The 17,863-nt window shown below is 45.0% G+C and overlaps 1 long non-coding RNA gene across 3 annotated transcripts in view; it reads left to right on the forward strand.

The window, feature by feature from the left end:
- The first annotated feature begins 337 nt into the window (after positions 1–337).
- The window catches only part of LOC148341305 (uncharacterized), a 31,135-nt gene continuing 13,609 nt past the window's right edge, over positions 338–17,863 (forward strand). The window contains exons 1-5 of one of the 3 annotated variants that reach the window (XR_015842369.1): positions 338–493; positions 3,591–3,654; positions 4,962–5,018; positions 5,221–5,281; positions 17,003–17,094. This is a non-coding gene — a long non-coding RNA (uncharacterized LOC148341305). The remainder of the gene's footprint in view (positions 494–3,590; positions 3,655–4,961; positions 5,019–5,220; positions 5,282–17,002; positions 17,095–17,863) is intronic. The other 2 variants (XR_015842370.1, XR_015842371.1) reach the window with 2 other exon arrangements.

Raw genomic sequence — 17,863 nt, forward strand, 5'->3', positions numbered from 1 at the left:
GTAAATGATTTAATTTAACATAACAAACATAACCTTCATATTTTCCATACAAATACATACATTCTATAATTAGTTACAGACGTATGATAATACAAATTCCAACGATACAACTTTGGACACAGACATTTTGTTCATTACTGAATTATATTTTGCAACAATGCAATAAAACGCAAAAGAGCTCCTGAAACTATTTTTCACGTAAAACTGAGTTTGAGGAGCAGGGCGGTGTCGAAGGAAGGAGAGAAGAGGGGGGTGCGCGGGTGAGCTAAGGGGAGGAGTTAAAAAAAAAAGAAAAAAAGACGGGGGTGGGTGGGGTGTTGGTGGAAGGGGAGCCGAATAGGAGGGAGGTTTGATAGTGAGACGCGAGTCGCGCCAGAGGCAAAGAGGAGGCGAGGGCGAAAGGAGCAGCATCTCCGACTCGGTCTCCATCCCCAAGTCGTCAAGTTCCCGCCTTCGCCGCCTCTGAAGTTGCAGCAAAGACATCCGCTCTGAGGTATGACCTTCTTCTTCTTCCATCATTGTAATTATATTTCGAGCGCGTTACTGTAGCTAGTCTTTTTTTAGTCGCGCGTGTCGAGCAAAATAGGTCTGATTTATCAAAATGTCAGCCGTTGACATTTGAAGACTGATAGCGTTTCAGAACACTAACTCATTCCCGGCGGAAAACTTTGCATTGTTGCTTGTGCGTTTCAACTTGAGAATACTGCAGTCATGATGGATATCGCTTTTTTTTCTTTTTTTTTTTTTTTGCATGTGCTAACATAACTTCATTGTTAGAATTGATTGAAACTATAGTATGTTTTTTTTCCCTCCGTGGTTAAAATGTGATCCTCTTCATGCGGCCGACGGATCTTTTGTGTGGTCTCTCTATCTGTACACCACTCTCTTCATTAGTGCCATTAAAGTCGCCTTAATGTTATCAGCCATATTGATCCGCCGAACCTGTTTTGCGAGGAGGCACCTCGCTCCGTCTTTATTTCTTTATCGTGCAATTTATGCAACCCCTACAATTCCACAGACCGATGTGCATTTCTTGAGTGGACTAGCGCAGCGTCTTAGTGTCATGTTGTCACCCGACTGCCCTCGCTATCACGGCTTGAAAGTGTCCTGAAAACAAAATCAATATTTTTTGATGTTTTGGACAGACTGTTATTTTCGTCATTTGCTGTTAATTTCAGGCAATAAATGCTGTGAAATATGAAAAAAAGGATCATACCGCGCTCGACTCATCAGCACGACTAATGTAACTAATCTGACGTATTATCCGGCAAATGAGTGTGACGATTGACACGTCGAGGCGAATACGCTCGAGTGCCAACGCCAATGAGCTGTTGCGGCGGGCCCGGTGCGCGACGGTAACCGAGGCGTGGGCCCCACACTCGATGCATGCATTCAACGTCGCCTGTGGGCAGCATCTGCGCGCGAGTGGACTGGGGCGCGCAAAAGAAAGTGGATGGAGATCAATGCGAGCAGCTGTTCGGCGCACTTCAAACGCCGCTGTGTTGTCGGCGCTGTCAGGCACTCGCGCCAGGGAATCAAAGGCTAATGAGACAGTCATCGCACAAACGCACCCGACAGACCTATGAATATTTATACGCACCAGGAGTGGGGTGGGAGTTAGTGAGTCTTTGCGCACCATGGGTGTGGGGTGGGTGTAGAAAGTACTTTGGATGGACTTGAAAGGGTGTGGACTGTTTGTACCGCCGGCTCACTCATCAGTTGCTTCGGGGCCTTATATGTTCATTTCGATCAGTTTGACTGCAAAGATCAGATTCAAGGGAAGAAAAAGTCTGGACTGTTTTGTTGGATGAATTTGCTTGCAAATATGTCTCAAGCAATTTTTAAAAGTCAATGGGGATAAACCGTTCGAAGCACGAGGACTGTAATAATCTGTTAAGAAACCAGTCTAAAGTGGGGATTGACAGTTGCTCGACTTGGCGACGATGTCTTCAATCAGTCTAAGGCAGGGGTGTGCAAACTTTTTGATTGGCGGGCCACAACGGGTTGTAAAATTTGACAGAGGGGCCGGACCAGGAGCAGATGGATGGAGTGTTTTGGTCACCTCACCTCATCGGGGAAAAAAAAAAATCCATTTAATTTGAAATGAAAATGAACAAAAGCATTGCAACAAAATTTCTGTGTATTTAGAAAAGAAAACATTAACAAGCTTTATTTATTTAATTATTTTCAAGTTTGGCGGGCCGGATTAAAACGTTTAACGGGCCGTATGTGGCCCCCGGGCCGTAGTTTGACCACACCTGGTATAAGGTTACAACGATCGAACCACAAGGATTAAAAGAATCTGCTTAGAAGCGAGTACGATCCAGAGTTTTGGCTGTCGGTTGCTTGACGAATGTTGCAAAGATGTCTTTGGTCAGGCAATCTAGTTTTTAAATTTAAACTATTGGGCCACCCTGTCAGAATCTGCTAAAACGACAATCGGACTGTCAGTAGTAGTAATTCTTCGATCAGGTAATCTTTGAGTCTGAAAGTTGAAACGCTTTAACCACGAGGACTAAAAAAAAATTCTCAGAGGTGACGATGGTCCAAAGTCTGGACTCTCATTTACTTGCAAAGATGTTTTCAATCAAGCAATCCGAAAGGTCTTTGGGTTAAAACGGTTGGACCGGCAGGAGTATCAGAATCTGCTCAGAAGTGACCGCGGTCCAGAGTTGAGTTGTTTGACGACTGCGCTTGCAAATATGTCTTGGATCAAGTAGTCCAAAACAGTCGTCGAGTGCAAAAGGTTGGCCCACCAACTGCTGCTCAATTCTCCTCCGCTTTCTGGCAGTTCTAGAATACCGGGTAGCCACAAGTGGTTTCATTTTCTTGTGGATGAGCACGAGGCTAACAACGAGGTTGCAACCATCGACGTCAAAGTAATGGCGACTATCTCATCTCGGCATGTCAGCGGCCAGGCAAACAAAACGACGTACGGACGACGACGACGACGACGACGACAACGGCGGGCGGGCGGTCAGGGAAGGCGAAGACTGATGATGCAGGAAGACGGTCCACCGTACGCGGGCGACTGTGCCTCCATTTTGAGTCCGCCTCGTAAATCAAGCCTCCCTCCCCTCCCGGGGGGCCTATCTTCCATTCGCAGACCTTGGCGGCGCCGTGTTCGCCGGCCCGTGACTAGAAAGCGCGTCGTCCCGGCAGCTATCGATCGTGCGGGATGAGTTTGTCAGGGCGGGCGTTTCACCCGTCTGAGCGCGGTCACTGGAGTGTCCCGTCCATGTCCCCCGCGCCGTGTCTGTCTCGGGGCTACATGTTCTGTCTTAATGTCAAGTCAGTACAGCTGTCAGCCCTGGTGCACATCGTGTCAGCTCCAAATAAGATCTTTGACCGCTGACATAAATCAAGGCCCGGATGCTTGTAGGATTTTTTTGGAGTCACACTCGGCTGCTCTTTCTCCTTAGAATGCGAACACTCGTTAGCTAAGATTAGCATGACGACGAGAAACAGCTAGCATGTTTTGATTTAAAAAAAAAAAAGAAAAAAAAATCCACCTGCTCAGCCATCTTATCTTGATTCTTTTGAAACTAACATGCTAAAAAAAATAACTCCCTTGTATTTCTTTCCTACAGCGGTTGGCAGTTTCTTCATGGGCGACCAGTGCGACCACGTGCGTTGGTGATTTGTATGACTCTGGTAAGTCCTGATAATGTGTTGCCGTGGCGGTATCGCTTTTTTTCAGTCATTTGCGGGGACTATTTGTGAGGTCACAAGCGCAGAAACCTGTTAATAAATCTGCGTTTTTATGCAGATTAACGGCCCAGAAGCACCTGTTAGTCACAGTCCATTACCTTCCCTCTGGAGCTGGCGGTTATGGCAGCGGGGGCTGATATTTAAATCAAATGCAATTCCGTGTAATTTTTTAAAAGCAGCTGTTAAAGTTAAAACTGGCCGAGTAATGGATTTACAATCATATTCAAATACGAAAGGGCAGCTTGCAGTAAAAAAAAAAAAAAAAAAAAAAAGATATCAGGCTCCTTTAAAATGAAGTAGTTGAATTATTCACTGGCGCTGGGTCCTTTTTAAAAGCCAATTGGGCCGACGTTTCAGGGAAAAACAACGAGACGGTTGATATGCTGCTGTCATTCTCATTTCAAGGGGGAATAAATTCCACATTCTTGACAGGTCGAAAATTAAGGGGCCCTTGAATCTGATATCGCTGTCAGGTGAAGTCAAGACAAGCGCAGGCTCACGTATATTGCTGGCGCTCGTCTTCCTGCAATTTATTTTCCTGCACTTCCACTGATGAATGACAGTGATTATGAGGAATAGCCAAATATATTCCAGAGGGCATCAGACAATAACCACACACTTCCGCTTTCAAGGAAGGCGCCCCCCCAAAAAAATACAATGTAATATTAACTTTATGCGGTGTTGCGCTTTAAAAAAAAAAAAAAAAAAAAAGTCCAAACTGAGGAGGAGGAAACTCAATCAATTTCCCAGACATCCTGGAGAGGCACAAAGCAACTGTATTGACGGCGATGGCGGCGCTAATGTTGCGCCACCCCGTCGCCAGTGCCGGCACACACTCATTGTCCTCGGGCGCTTTCACGGCATTTCTTCATCTTGTTTCCCGAGCCCAGTTTGTGAAACTCAAGCGGCACCGCATGAAAGAGCTCACCCACTCAACCTCCCGGCCTGCTGAGAGCACTTGAAAGCAATTTTCTTTTAATCAAGTTCACTATAAAGGCCCTTCTGACGCCAGCCGCAGCAACACGACCTTTTTTTTTTTTTTTCCTTCTTATCCCAGCCTCTGCACACTATATTGATTTCCAGATGAGCGTTTTATATAAAATACTGTGTACCGCCGTAATGAGAATTCTCTTGAGCTTATTGCCCTCGCAGACATGATATGAAAATGAAGGCGCCCTTGTATAAAAAGAGGGCCCTCGTTTTGGGAAATTGGATTTTACGTAACGAGAGCTCATTTTTCACATTTACAGGAAGCCGAATTGCTGCGGCGGTCCCGGTCTTAACCCCTTCGCTTTTCACCGGAACCAGTTAAGTACCATTTAGTGTTAAATGTCATGTTCTGACGTTCACTTTGATCGAAAGCAGGTTCACCTTTTGCACACGGGTGTGATGTGTGTTTTAAAAAGAGCAATCTCTAAATCGCGCTACGGCCGCAGATTGCACATTTTGACTCCATTAAATAAATTGTATCAACAGGTGGCTCGGTAACGTCGCAATTTTCTCCATTAGGTCCGGCCGGACGTTGCAACGAAGAAGCGGAACCCGGGCGAGAAGACTCGCGAGCACTCAGGTGGGCTCTTTAGAAGGCAAATCCCGCCAGGATGCAAAATGATCGATGGTCGTTTTTGATAAGCCATTATCGAGCGTGAGCAGCATTTTGACGTCGCCGTCGTGACAAGACAAACGAGCTTTTGCCCGAATTTATTATGTTTTATGGCAAGAGTTCTCCCGCTTCGGTATTCATTACGTCGTAAATCCCGGGCTTGCGTTCAATACCAGTACGGGTGGGAAAACATGCATTTATTATTTATTTCAGCTGTATGTGCTCAGTATCCTGAAAGGTCAAAAAAAAAAAAAAGTGCAACCCTCACCCAGGACTTGTGGGGGGACACATTTTCTATGAATTTTAAAGTGGTACAAACTCCACGAATCTCTACTTTTCACTTCACCGGTGACCCCTCCCCCCTCCTCCACGCCTCCTCCCCCCGCTGCTGCACGGACTCCCAAGTGGGAAAGCTGGAGGGTAAATGCAAAAACGGAAAACATGTAAACAAACGTATGCCAAGAGAGCTTTTGGCAAAGAAACTCCAGCAACGGCTGTGACTCACGGGGTGAACGAAATAACTAATATTTATTTTCCCAAAGTAAATCACGAGGGGAAAAAAACCCCCAACATAATAACAGCGCTAATATCCATAAAACTCCTTTCCAACAAAATGAAAGATTTCTCGAGAAAAATATCACACGGCCGTGTAATATTCTTTAAGCTAATCGAAGTCGAAGCTGCGCAACTGAAAATGTAATCCTGCGCACTTTCTCTCTTAATGAAATCCACCCCAAAGAAACACAAAGCACTTAAGGCAGCCGGGCAAATAAACGGGAGTGAATAAAAATCTCCAAATTTCTTTTCAATTGTATATCAGACTGCCTGTGAAGCAATCCTTGGCAAAGTGTAAATCTATTGCGCACTTGCTGAAAGCTCAGTCAAAGTCAATAAAAAAAAAAAAAAAAAAAACGGAATATTTGTTTGACGCCTTCGAGGTACATTTCCACCACTTTGCCTATTTTCATCTGCCATTTGCAATCGTTCGACTCCCCGCCTCCCCGTGGGCTCAAACTGTTTTCTTCATCGCTGGCATGAGTAATACGCGATGCCTTATCATTTAAAGAAACACGACTTGTTGGATTTAAGTCATCAAAGACATTTTGAAGCATTTTTGCTCAAGTTTATTTATTTCCTGTGATCTGTCGCTATAGATCGGCGGGGCCAGCATGACACCGGACCTCCGATAGCCCCCCCCCCCCCCGGATGTAAAATTTGAAGGAAATGGTACATTCCGGTTCACAGCCCGGCAATCTTGTGTTTTGACAGGAGCTTAATGATTGCGCCCGAGCTGAGCTCAGGTTGCATCATTGACTGTTGACCCCGGCGGGCTGGATGCCGGGGACACCTTTCTGTCGGTGTTAATGAGATGACTCCTCTCCGTCTGCGGGTCGCCGGTGATATTTACAGAACGCGTTGTAGCGGCAGCGATGCGCACCCCCCCGCGGTGGTCGCGTGTCTCATTTGCATAGCTTTCAGACTCCCCCCCTCTCCACATCCTCCTCCGTTCGTTCGCCACTCTCCCCGCGCTCCCGCGTGATCGACAGGCTCCTTCGCACTTCTCTTCGGTTTGTGTCGCACATGTTAATTAAAGCCTCTAATTAGCCCCCCCCCCACACTAAAAGGCTACGTTAAATCAGAGATGGAATGGCAAATGATTCCTGGCATTAGCATAATTGTGTTTTTGAAGTGTAAAGATTTGGGCATTAGGGATGCCAGCGCGCTCTTTTCTTTCAATGGTTTGTTGTGTTTTGGCTTTCCAAACCCAAGGGGCCGTCGGAGGTTGGTTTGCCGGGTAGGTTGCAGGGCTCCGAGACCCTACAGGGGCCAAAACGCTAATGAGGCCTGCTCTCAACCGCCGCGATGGAAGAGACGCAGGAAAAACAAACGAGCGACTCGGTCCCCCCTCAGGTGTTCCTGCGCCTGCCGGAGCGGAACTGAATGACGGTGCCCCGAGTGACTTTTTTGCAATCAAGGAGGAAAAAGGAGGAAGTTTCTCGTGATTACGTGTACCTTTGCTCCATGCGTGCTGGGATTTTACTTCTGCTAGTCGAAAGAAAATGCTTTCCAGAATCCTAGCGAACTTCTTACTTTATCGTAGAGGACACGCAACAAGTGGCACTTGGCCTCTCTGATATTATGATGCTGATATGTGAATCAGCGGGGTGCAAAGCCACAAAGGAAGGTGTTTTTTTTTTTTCCCCGTCTTCACTCGCTTTGCTGTCGCCTTCGGCTTCTCATCAAACAGCTCACTGAGGCTTCCTCTTAGTCCGTTTCCTCTTGCATCATATCAAACTCGGCCACTGTTGAAATGCCCAAAAGTGCCGGTTATGTTTTGCCGGTGATGTCGTCAATACGAGGAGAACGCCAATCACAGATAGACGCCGGTTACTCCGTCGCTCATCACAAAACGCTTCTACATGAAAATAGATTTGCTTGTGCTTAAAGGTGGCGTCAATATTTCAAAGAGAATCGTTTTTTTCACCACAAAAGGATTGTGCAACTACATTGACACTCGTGAGAAGAAATCTAGTGTTTACGGTTTCAGTGTGTCGATGAATCAACCGTCCATGCCGTACTACATAAATAATAAAAAGAGAGCGAGCGATTGAGAGAGATTTTCAAGCTGGATATACACTCCCTATTTGAATTTGTGGTAGCTAAATCCAGAAAATATTTAGTTTTGCTGCATACTCTCTGCTGTCGGCCAAGTGTTTTCTAGCTTCAATAACGCGTATGCGTTCAAACTTAAAAAGAAAATCCCGCCACATTGTGTGACTGCACGTTGCCCGATTTAATTCTATTTACGAATAATGCACGTTAGAAAAATTGCGTTTTTACAATATTAATAATTAAGTATGTCATGTAAAAAATAATATATTTATATATATATATATATATATTATTACATACAAATTATATTTTATTATTATATTATTACATATAAATTAAATTAAATGTTATTATTGTATATTATATATAAATTATATTTTATTTTCTATATATATATATATATTTATTATATTTTATTATTATAATAATACAAAATACCTTTATTAAAGGTTTTATTCAAAATGGTCAAATCTGGTAATCAATAAAGTAACTAAATTAGTTTTTCAAGGTAACCGTGGCATCATGGGAAACTTTACTCAGGGTGTCACTGCACATTCTTCCCCTCATGCCCTTTCTCAGTGGCGTCATCTATCCGACTGATCATCATCATCGTCTTCCTCGCTGTCACCATCCAGCCAACGGTGCCTCCAGTTAGACGTGATGCACTTCTCACCATCTCTCCACGGGCAAACTAGCTCTCTGCCGGTGAATTATTCAGGGTGAACTTGTCTTCCGTACGGAAACGCTGACAGTTTGGGGTATGGATGATAACTGAGCGTGTTGTCATATAAGTTATTATGGAGGCAGACAGATATACCATAATGCAGAAGATTCCCGCTCCGGCCCGGAATGTGCTCCAGGCATGAAAATCCATTAAGAGGCAGTAGAGGAAGGAAAGGGGAGAAATGATGTAAAGAGGAAGAGTGAAATTATCACCCCCGTCCGCACGAGGACTCTTTTAATTTGATAAATCCCATTCCATTTCAGTCAAATCATTTCAATTTTTATAGACTATAGCTGGGCGCATGAGCGCAAGCCATCATATTCCGCAGGCCACAGATGAAATTATATGAAATGATTTTCTAGTGGCACATAAGACTATCTCTATTTTTTTTTTTCATGCGTTTAAGTGGGAGAGTAACCGAGCTGGAGAGCGGAAAGAAAATGGAAAAAGCAAAAAAAAAAAAAAGAAGGCAAGGCACTAGTGGACAACAGAGCTAGAAGAGTCAAAGAGATCTTGAGACCGCAGGCGGCGAATGACTCTGTTTGGATGTCAAACATTCATTATGTCTGTTTGACCGGCGCTTGTAGGCAGCGGAGAGAAAATGAAGAACCGAGGCGAGTTTTATTTAGACAACCAAAAAAAGCCTTTCACCCATCGTGACCTACGTGAGATTTGTTGTTTGGCAAAGTTTCTTCCGCCGGTCTGACGGAGAATTATTGCTGCGTTTGCTGTCGGTGTCAATGCGGCGGTCACGTATTTCCGTCCTGTTTTTTTTTTTTTTTTTTTTTCTCGGAGGAGGTCAGTTGTTGTTTGGACTATTTTCTTTTCTTTGATAATTAATATTACGTCACATGTGGTCTCTTATTAAGCAAAAAAAAAAAAAAGAACCAAAGCGTTGTAAACAGCTTGTGAGTAAATCCATTAACTCGATTGGACACTTTAACTACCTGAGAAGTGTCTTATTACTCCACCTCTTCGTGATTCCTTCCGGCGTTATGCCGCCTTACGATTTAAAGTCTATATTTTTTTTTTTTCGGCCGTGAAAATAGTTAGGTCAAGGGCTGTTTTTGTTAAAAATCAATAGCAATAATGCTTCAATCCAGAAGGAAGCCCGTCAGCTACGAAGGTAAGTTAGCATGTCGATCAATTTCCGTTCGTTACGCTGTCAGTCAGGTTGTCGTTTTATTTATTCCAGCGCAACACTCCACCAGTGCTCTTTTTCAGTCTTTAGCTTTTTCGGAAGTCTTAAAGCATTTTTTTTTATTGTTGGCGCTCATTCTGATGTCACAACACAAATATGACGGGTACACACAGACGTGCACACAACCTGCGCAGCCTTGATTGAGTGTAAGTGTCTGCGTTGGCGGTCAAGGTCAGCTGATAATGGGAGAGATTGAGGACAGGGTGAGGCAGCGGCGGAGGGGGGTGTTCGCCAGCCGTCTCAGGTAATGAGATTTACGACCCTGAGCTCTCACCGCACGCCCCCCCACCTAGAGCCCCCCCCACCCCATCCACCGGCTAACATGATTTATAGATCTAATAGACGTCACAGCTCCCGCCTAAGATAGAGGCTTCACATTATCACGGAGGCAAAGTCATCTGTTCAACAGGGTAAAAATATACGACAACTTTACTAAGATGTCGCTGTAGGTGCGGGCTGGCGTCTTTGCACTTTAAGAGCGGGTTAGCGTTGTTGTCAGCATCGTTTATATTCATTGGGGTGGGCGGTGGGGGGGGGGGGGGGGGAACGATTTTCTCAATGAAAACCTCAAAGAAAATCGCTGCAGCTTTTGGAGCATTTAAGGTAAAAATAAAGACATTCGTAATTGCGATGTGTTCTTTGTTTCTTGCGAGTGTCTAATGAAGATGGATAGCAAGATCTTCATGAGTTCATCTACCTCCAATTGTGTTTCAAGCGCCCCTAAGGAATACTCTTTGTGTGATTGATGAAGCAGATGTATGACCTAAGGGAAGAAAAAAAAAAAAAGACGTGAAAGTGTAATTAACTCATTTACTGCCATTGACGGCTAAAGACGTCAAAGATCCATTTTTTTTTTTTTTACTCGGCTGAAAACAGTCCAGAGAAAGTAAAAAAAAAAAGAAGAATAATGAGATTACCCTACTACGCCGTCTTCCACGGCACTAACACTCTAAATAAAATGGCGCTGCCCGAGAAGGCAAAAGATGGAAGCCACTGAACTGTCGGCTGATTTCCGGCGGCAGCAAAACAACAGAGGCGATGCTTGCTGTCTGTTCAGCTCTGTTTGCTTCCGCTTCTGCAAAAAAAAACAACAATATGGTGACGGCCAGATTGCCTCCCAATAGATGCAGTGTTAATATTTGCACTCGGCCTTCTGTACATGTTGAAAAATATGCTCGATTGGATTTTGAGCGCGCGCTTACACACACAAACGCCTCGAATCCCCTCAGTTGTTTGCTCTTACGCAGCCTCCCATCTCTGCTTATTTTGAGAATTAAACCAATAAGCCCCCCCGCTAAGCTACAGCCGAGCGGTTATTGATGTGCAGCCTTCTTATTGTCTGGAGTTTGTTCTGCTCATATTCAGTGTGTCTGCCTTTGGGCCAGCGTACAGTCCCATTCAACAATGTGACAGTGAAGGGCTCAGAGCCACACAAGCAGCTGCGGGATCGGAGGCAAGAACATGCTGCGGAAAATCATATTAATGCTCTGATGTGTGTTTAGCCTGTGAGAATTTTCATGAATTCTTCAGCTGCTTGCAAAACTGTGCCATTTCAATTTTTAATTTGGAGAGAATACAGAGAAACATCACCTCGGGGGAGACGGATATTGCTGATTGGAATAAGTCCTTTTAGGCGTCAAAAATGCGAGGCACAAAAGATATTTACAATAAATGTGTTGGCGGCAACGCTTCCGTTTGGAACAATAAGGGAGAATTTCCAACGCTTGCTGCATCGTACGGATCGCGATTTACGTAATTAATACAATGAAATAATACGATTCAGAACACAGAAAGCTGCGTGCCAAAATTCACTCGAGTGAGGTCCGACTTAAATAGTAGTACCTCTACTCTTGCTCGACATTTTTTACTAATACGCGACAGTCTTAATCACGTGACTTTTACGAGTCTTATTACATTTGCGCCAAAAAGCGATAATTAATCTAAATATTGCAAAAGCATGTTATTGGCGTATATCGCATGCCAGCCCACCGGGTAACGACCAAGACGTCCAGATTACCTGCTCAGTGGCAAAAAACACTTACAAAGACTCGCTGTTTAATTAGCAGGCCTGGTGCCGTTAACAGTCGGATCCAAAAATGTGAGTCTAAAAGAACGTCAATCAAACAAGGTCAAAGGTTACTATGAGGCAGGCGTGCGCGAGAATGTAACGATAAGGTGCAACGAACTGGCGGGGAGATGGAATGCGACTCCAGGTTGAATACATGAGCTAATCGGGGATAACGAGGCGCGGGAACTGGCTGACGAGGATGACGGGCAAGCATAGTCATTTCCAAGATGAGTAAAAATGGCCAATGAGCTCAAAATGTTGCCCTCCTTCAAAGTTTGTCACCTGAAGCTGCTCACGCTTGCTTCAAGGCTTGCAAGATCCCGCTCGCATTTGATCTCATCTCGCACATTGTCTTCCTTGTGGGTGTTGCTCGGCGCTGCGACCCGCCGGCGAGTTTGCCACTTTGATGGCAGGTGGGAGGAGAGGCGCGCTTGCGGGCCAAACCACGAGGCGTTCTTTGTCTTCGAAGGTGTAGATTGTGGAAACTACTAAAGGGTGATAATCGTCCTTGTGTCGCTGGAAGTTAGATTGCAACAAATTGATACCCCATCTGCGGGAGCGATATGAAGCAAACGCATCGAGCAGATCTCCAGCAAATGCATCGAGAATAATACCGCCGAGAAGCACACACCCTCATTTGATTCCAGCACAGTGTCCTAAAACATCCCTGTTTTGTTCCGACACGGAGGAGGGCGAGTGTTGCCAGAGGGAGCTTAAAATGGCCGCTGAAAGTCAACACACTGGATCTGAACCAAGCCCGGCAGACGGTGGACAAGCGTGCGGTTGGATGGCTGTGTTCGAAGGCAGCAGCTTGTTAGGGTGGAAATGGATTAGCGAGCGGCACAATGGGAGTCTTAGGCGTGTCTGCGGTGTTGTGTTAAAGCCCCGCCTGTGTTGCCACGGCTGCTCGACTCATTTATGCCCAGCGGTGCATGCAGCAGCCGGCACTCTCACACTGGGCTTTTCTAATTGCCACGGCTTTCTCCTGCGCTTTCCGCATCCATCAAAGAACTGAATTAACCTGCAGCGCCACGCAATTGTGTTTGTCACACGCCGCCGGTTGTCGAATTATTTTTGCAGTTATTGTTGCCCTGAGAGAGACACATTTGAGATGTTTTGTTTTTTTTAACAGTAAGCAGGTTCGGCAACCCCCACGGGTTCCGGCTTGACATTCAAAAGTCACGGAAGTAGCTCGAGCAAAGCTTTATCTCAAGGTGGCACAAGCCAACAGCTTCTTGCAATGCGTCGTTTCAGCCATGAAGCGACAGTAGAATGCCACCTGGAGAATTCGATTAGCCAATCGTACGCCTTCAGAACGTGTGCTTCTCAGGAAGTATGGTCCAGGGCAGACGTCAAACGCTGAGCCCTTAAAATAAAAAGAAAAAAATGATCGCGTATATCATGAAGGGAGTGAAGCCGTGCAGGGGTGCTCGGGTACCAAGCGCTCGCATGAACAAATTCATTTTTGTGCTGTCGTACCACTACAACAATGTACAGGTACACAATTTTGTGGAAATTAGCAAGCTTTTAATGTGTTAAAAATAAATATATAAATAAATAAATACAAAAAAAAAATATATATATATATATATATCTAAAATAAATAAATAAATATATATATATATATATATATATATATATATATATATATATATATATATATATATATATATATATTCTGACATTTTATTCGTCCTGGATAAGTCACTTCGGGAAAGGATAACCGGCAGAATGATGGCTAGCGTAGCTTTTGAAGACGACACGGACTTACCTCTATACATCCCTTCTTTTATCTGCAACCTGTTCTGCAGGGACAGCGCAGGGGGTTCACCTTGGACCGGCCGCCACGCTGTCACAGGGCTGCGGTGTGCAGATAAGCAGCCACGGGGCTTCTGTCTTTCAGACGTTTGACACGTTGCAGTTGGAAAAACACAAGTCTAAAAAAGCAAATTAATGATGTTTGAATCCCATTAAGCGGCTTAGACTCGGGCTCTTTTGCATTGTACATTCCGGCTCAATGTCACACCGCCGTGGCTTAGTGGGGACACTTCAATGCGGCCTAATCGTATTATTAACACCTTTTGCTCTTCCCGCTATGACGGCTTAAAGCGTCCGCCGTGACAAAAGCCTTATCGCGCGCACTCGTTCACGTAGTCTGCAGGTAAACTGCGTGTATTTGCGGCGTCTCCTTTTTCTGCCATCCCTGTTTAGCTTTGGGAATGTGCCAAAAGGAAGAAAAAAAAACAGACGTCTTAGAGATGTGGGGAAAAAAAAAAATCTATTAATACCCGCAAATGTATTCCATGTTTATATGCCTGAATAAATCAGAAACAAGCATATTCCCAAATTCTCGCTCTCTCAGTTGACTTTTGTGCCGAAAGTAACCAAGCGTATGTGACATGTCTCCCGTTGTGTGCACGCGCTGCCTGGATAAATGAAGATTGACGTGCCCCTAATGCCCTCTGCCGCGAACAAATAGATAATCAAGAATCCTGTTTTGACCCGTGCAGCATAGAACCCCCCCACCCCCCCACCCCCCTCCCTCCCACCCCGCCTGTGTCTTGAGATGGCGTCCGAGCACTCCAATGCCGGTGACGGAGATTGATTTTGTGAGTGTTTGTGAGGGGATGACAGAAAGATGAATTTATTCTGCGGCTGTCACAGTATCAGCGACGCTGTTTAAATATTCATTTCTCAACGTTATAATGCAGTGGCGCCGATATTATTCTGCCACCGCCTCCTGTTTTGCATTTCGGGGCTTTTCATAACTTGACATGCATGCGTCGTGAGGGTTGCGCTTACCCTCTTTTAAAATCCTTCAGATATTGTCTATCGTGGTCGTCATGTTTAAGTTGAGCCGGTGATGATTTAGCAGTTTGAAGCAGATTTAATAAAAGAGGTGTCTTGACTAAAATCGACCAAATCGTGTTTACCGTCTGCGAGCTGACATTGAGGGCGATGGCGAGCTGTAATGAAATAAAAGCCCGGGCGAGGAGATGGACTATTGGGCAGGTCACGTCCGTTTGCGATGCACTTATCAGGTGGGGATTTTCTGGAAGTGTCACTCGCTGTAGGAAACCTTCAAGGCCCTCAGGGAAAAGGGGACGCTGGGCTGGTGACAGGGCTATCTGCCTCTGACAGCCCAAAGACCTAAAGCCGGATGGCTGGGACAGATAAGGCGGCGGCATCGACACTGGACACACAAACACACCGGACGCACACGCGCATCGGCTGAGGCGTCCAAACGCTCGCAAACTGGCATTCACTTTGCATTAACAAATTACCTATTGCCTCGCCGCTCGCTGGTTGCTTTGCACACACATACACACACACACACACACAATCAAACGCGTTCACACTCGCCGGGTCCCTGTCTGGCAGCCGGTGAGGCTTCCCATTAGTTGTGGTGCAGTGTGCAAAGTGAGGAGCGCTGGGGCGAGAGACATCAATTTGCTTCCTCTAATGCGCTCGCTGCCCCCACAAGACATATTGATTATTTCTTCCCCGCAAAGCGACAAATAGCAATTTTGGGGGCATAATGGAGATAGATGGTTGGTTTATAAGAAGCCCCCAAAGAAAAGTTGTAAGGTTTTTTTTTTTTGGGGGGGGGGTATACATATCCCCCCCCCTCACAATTTTTCCATATCACGCCGAGTGAAGAAATGCGCTGTGGTCAATACAAATGAAGGGAAGCGAGTAGAGGACAGATGTTTGCAAACTTTTTTTTTTTTTTTTTGCGGAGGTGCGCAGATGTCGAGGCGGTCCAGCAATGCAAGATTTGATGCGAGCCCTCTCCGCCGAGTGTCACCTCCTCCAGGCTTAATGGTGATGCTGCAGAGAGCAGCTGGTGCCGCAGTGTTTGCTCTGCCTCAGCCTCAGCTTGATGCATCTACTTCATATCGCCCATGTTAGCGGCAGCGTGAAAAAGGCGCGTCGCCGCCTTATGGCGCAACTTTCAATATTCCACCGAATTTGAGAGTGAGATAAAAGCTTTTAGTTTCCTTGAGGGAGGTGCAGTTGAATTCACTGAGTAAGATTTCGCCAGATTTCGCCAAACACAAAGACAATCGGTATCGTTCTGATACCGGACTTAATTCAACGTATAGCAAAGGATGCCGATACCAGCAATCGATACTTCAGGGGAAAGAAAAATCTGACATCAAATTCGTCGTCCTTGCCAGTAGTTTGTGAGACACTCCGGCCATTTGACACATTGGTGAATCATCATGAGCATCAGAAAAACAGAGTAGTTTTTGTTTGCAATTATATGCAATTTTATATTTCATGTGCTCTTAATGCGGGACAAAAAAAAGCAGTTTATAATAATAGTGTACAGCATAAAAACATAATGATATAATTAAATATGATGAAAATTCATAGATTAATTCACAAATGAAGAAGCGTTTCATATGTGCTACTGAGGATAAAGAATCCATGCCTGTGATTAATCATTGCATTCATTCTATTTATTTTTAAATAAAAATCCTAATCGTCATCCCATCTGTGACGTTTCCCGTTATGTGCTAGCATGAAGTCGGGTGATTTGTTACTGGAGGCGCCACTATAGCGTAGCATCATAGTCCCATCTAAGAGATGGGATGTCAACTCTAGTGTAAGGCATATCTCGCACGTGAAATGTCCACCGAAACGCAATTTTACTTTGTACATTCATGAAGTCAGCCATGCTCATCCTCATCCGCAGCAGTTGAAGTGTTCAGCGTCACGTTCAAGCGAGTGTCTCTTGAGGAGCCGCGGAATCGAACAAGCAATCTTCCAATAACAAGATGGCCACTCTGCCACCTGAGCCATGGGGTGAAGCCGTTCGCGTGTGCGTTTGAAAATTTTGCATCCAGGTCTGACTCAAGATCACCTGCAGCGGTATGAAGTCAGGACGAGATGGCGCGCGCGTTATTTTCACTCCAAAGACTCTTCTTATTTATACCCGCGTTGGCAGGGACATCTTTTCGTAAAGTTTCAGTTTTGCTTCACCTGCTGTCATTTGTAAAAAAAAAAAAATAAAAAAATGTTCCTGTGGTTTATCAGATTTCCTCCTTTTTTTTTTTCCCCCCCCTCCCATTGCAGACAGCTCACGCAGCGACAGCGTGAAGGCTGATTTGCCGTCGCCTCCGGCTGTAAGAGCCCAGCGTGGCCCCAACCTCCATGAGGTAAACGAGGTAATGCGGCGCTCATCACGCCAAGGACTGATGCGGAATTGCTTTAGCCGCATTTCCTGTCCATTTCAAAAATGATGTCTGCTCGTGATAACTAGTGAAAAGTTAATGGCCTTAGAGCTGCTTCTATACTTGTTATAGTGCAACTCAAAATAGAGATTTTTTGCTGAGATGCTGAAAGTTGAGCCAATACAGAAAATGTAACATTTGACCTATTATGGGGGGGGGGGAAAAGTGATACAAATCATAGTTTTTCCAATGTATTTTTCTTTTCTCACCTTTCTCTTTGAAATATATTCCGTTATCTTTTTTGTCGCGTTCCATAATCCGCAAATAATATAGTGAAGCGCGATTCTGATAGAACCCACGGGACTTTTTTTGTGCGAAATATTGCAGGGATGCGCTTGGGCTCTTTTATCTCGGTACGCTGTCTTCCTCCAATCGCGTCAACCTCGTCCCGTCGTCGCTTCCGTGAATATTTCATGCACGCACCCAAATAGACCGGCCCCCCCTCCCTATTTTTTTTTTTTCTTTTCTTTCAATTTTCAGCTCTAAAGCCACTATCATTGTTTAGTCACCAGAAAATTTTGCAAATCACAAATGGAGTTGTTGTTTAGAGCGTAACTATTAATAATTCAGTATTTTTTAGGACTGGTTTTACCGAGCGGGGAGTGAAGCCGATGCCTCGCCTGCTGCGCGTCACACACGCACACACAACAAACATCCCGCTTTTATAGTTTGTTTGTTCACAACGGTGCTTTGCCGGGGGGAA

Source organism: Idiotropiscis lumnitzeri, chromosome 2 (assembly GCF_059441095.1).
Source record: "Idiotropiscis lumnitzeri isolate Australia: NSW breed Sydney's pygmy pipehorse chromosome 2, RoL_Ilum_1.0, whole genome shotgun sequence".
Classification (NCBI taxonomy): domain Eukaryota; kingdom Metazoa; phylum Chordata; class Actinopteri; order Syngnathiformes; family Syngnathidae; genus Idiotropiscis; species Idiotropiscis lumnitzeri.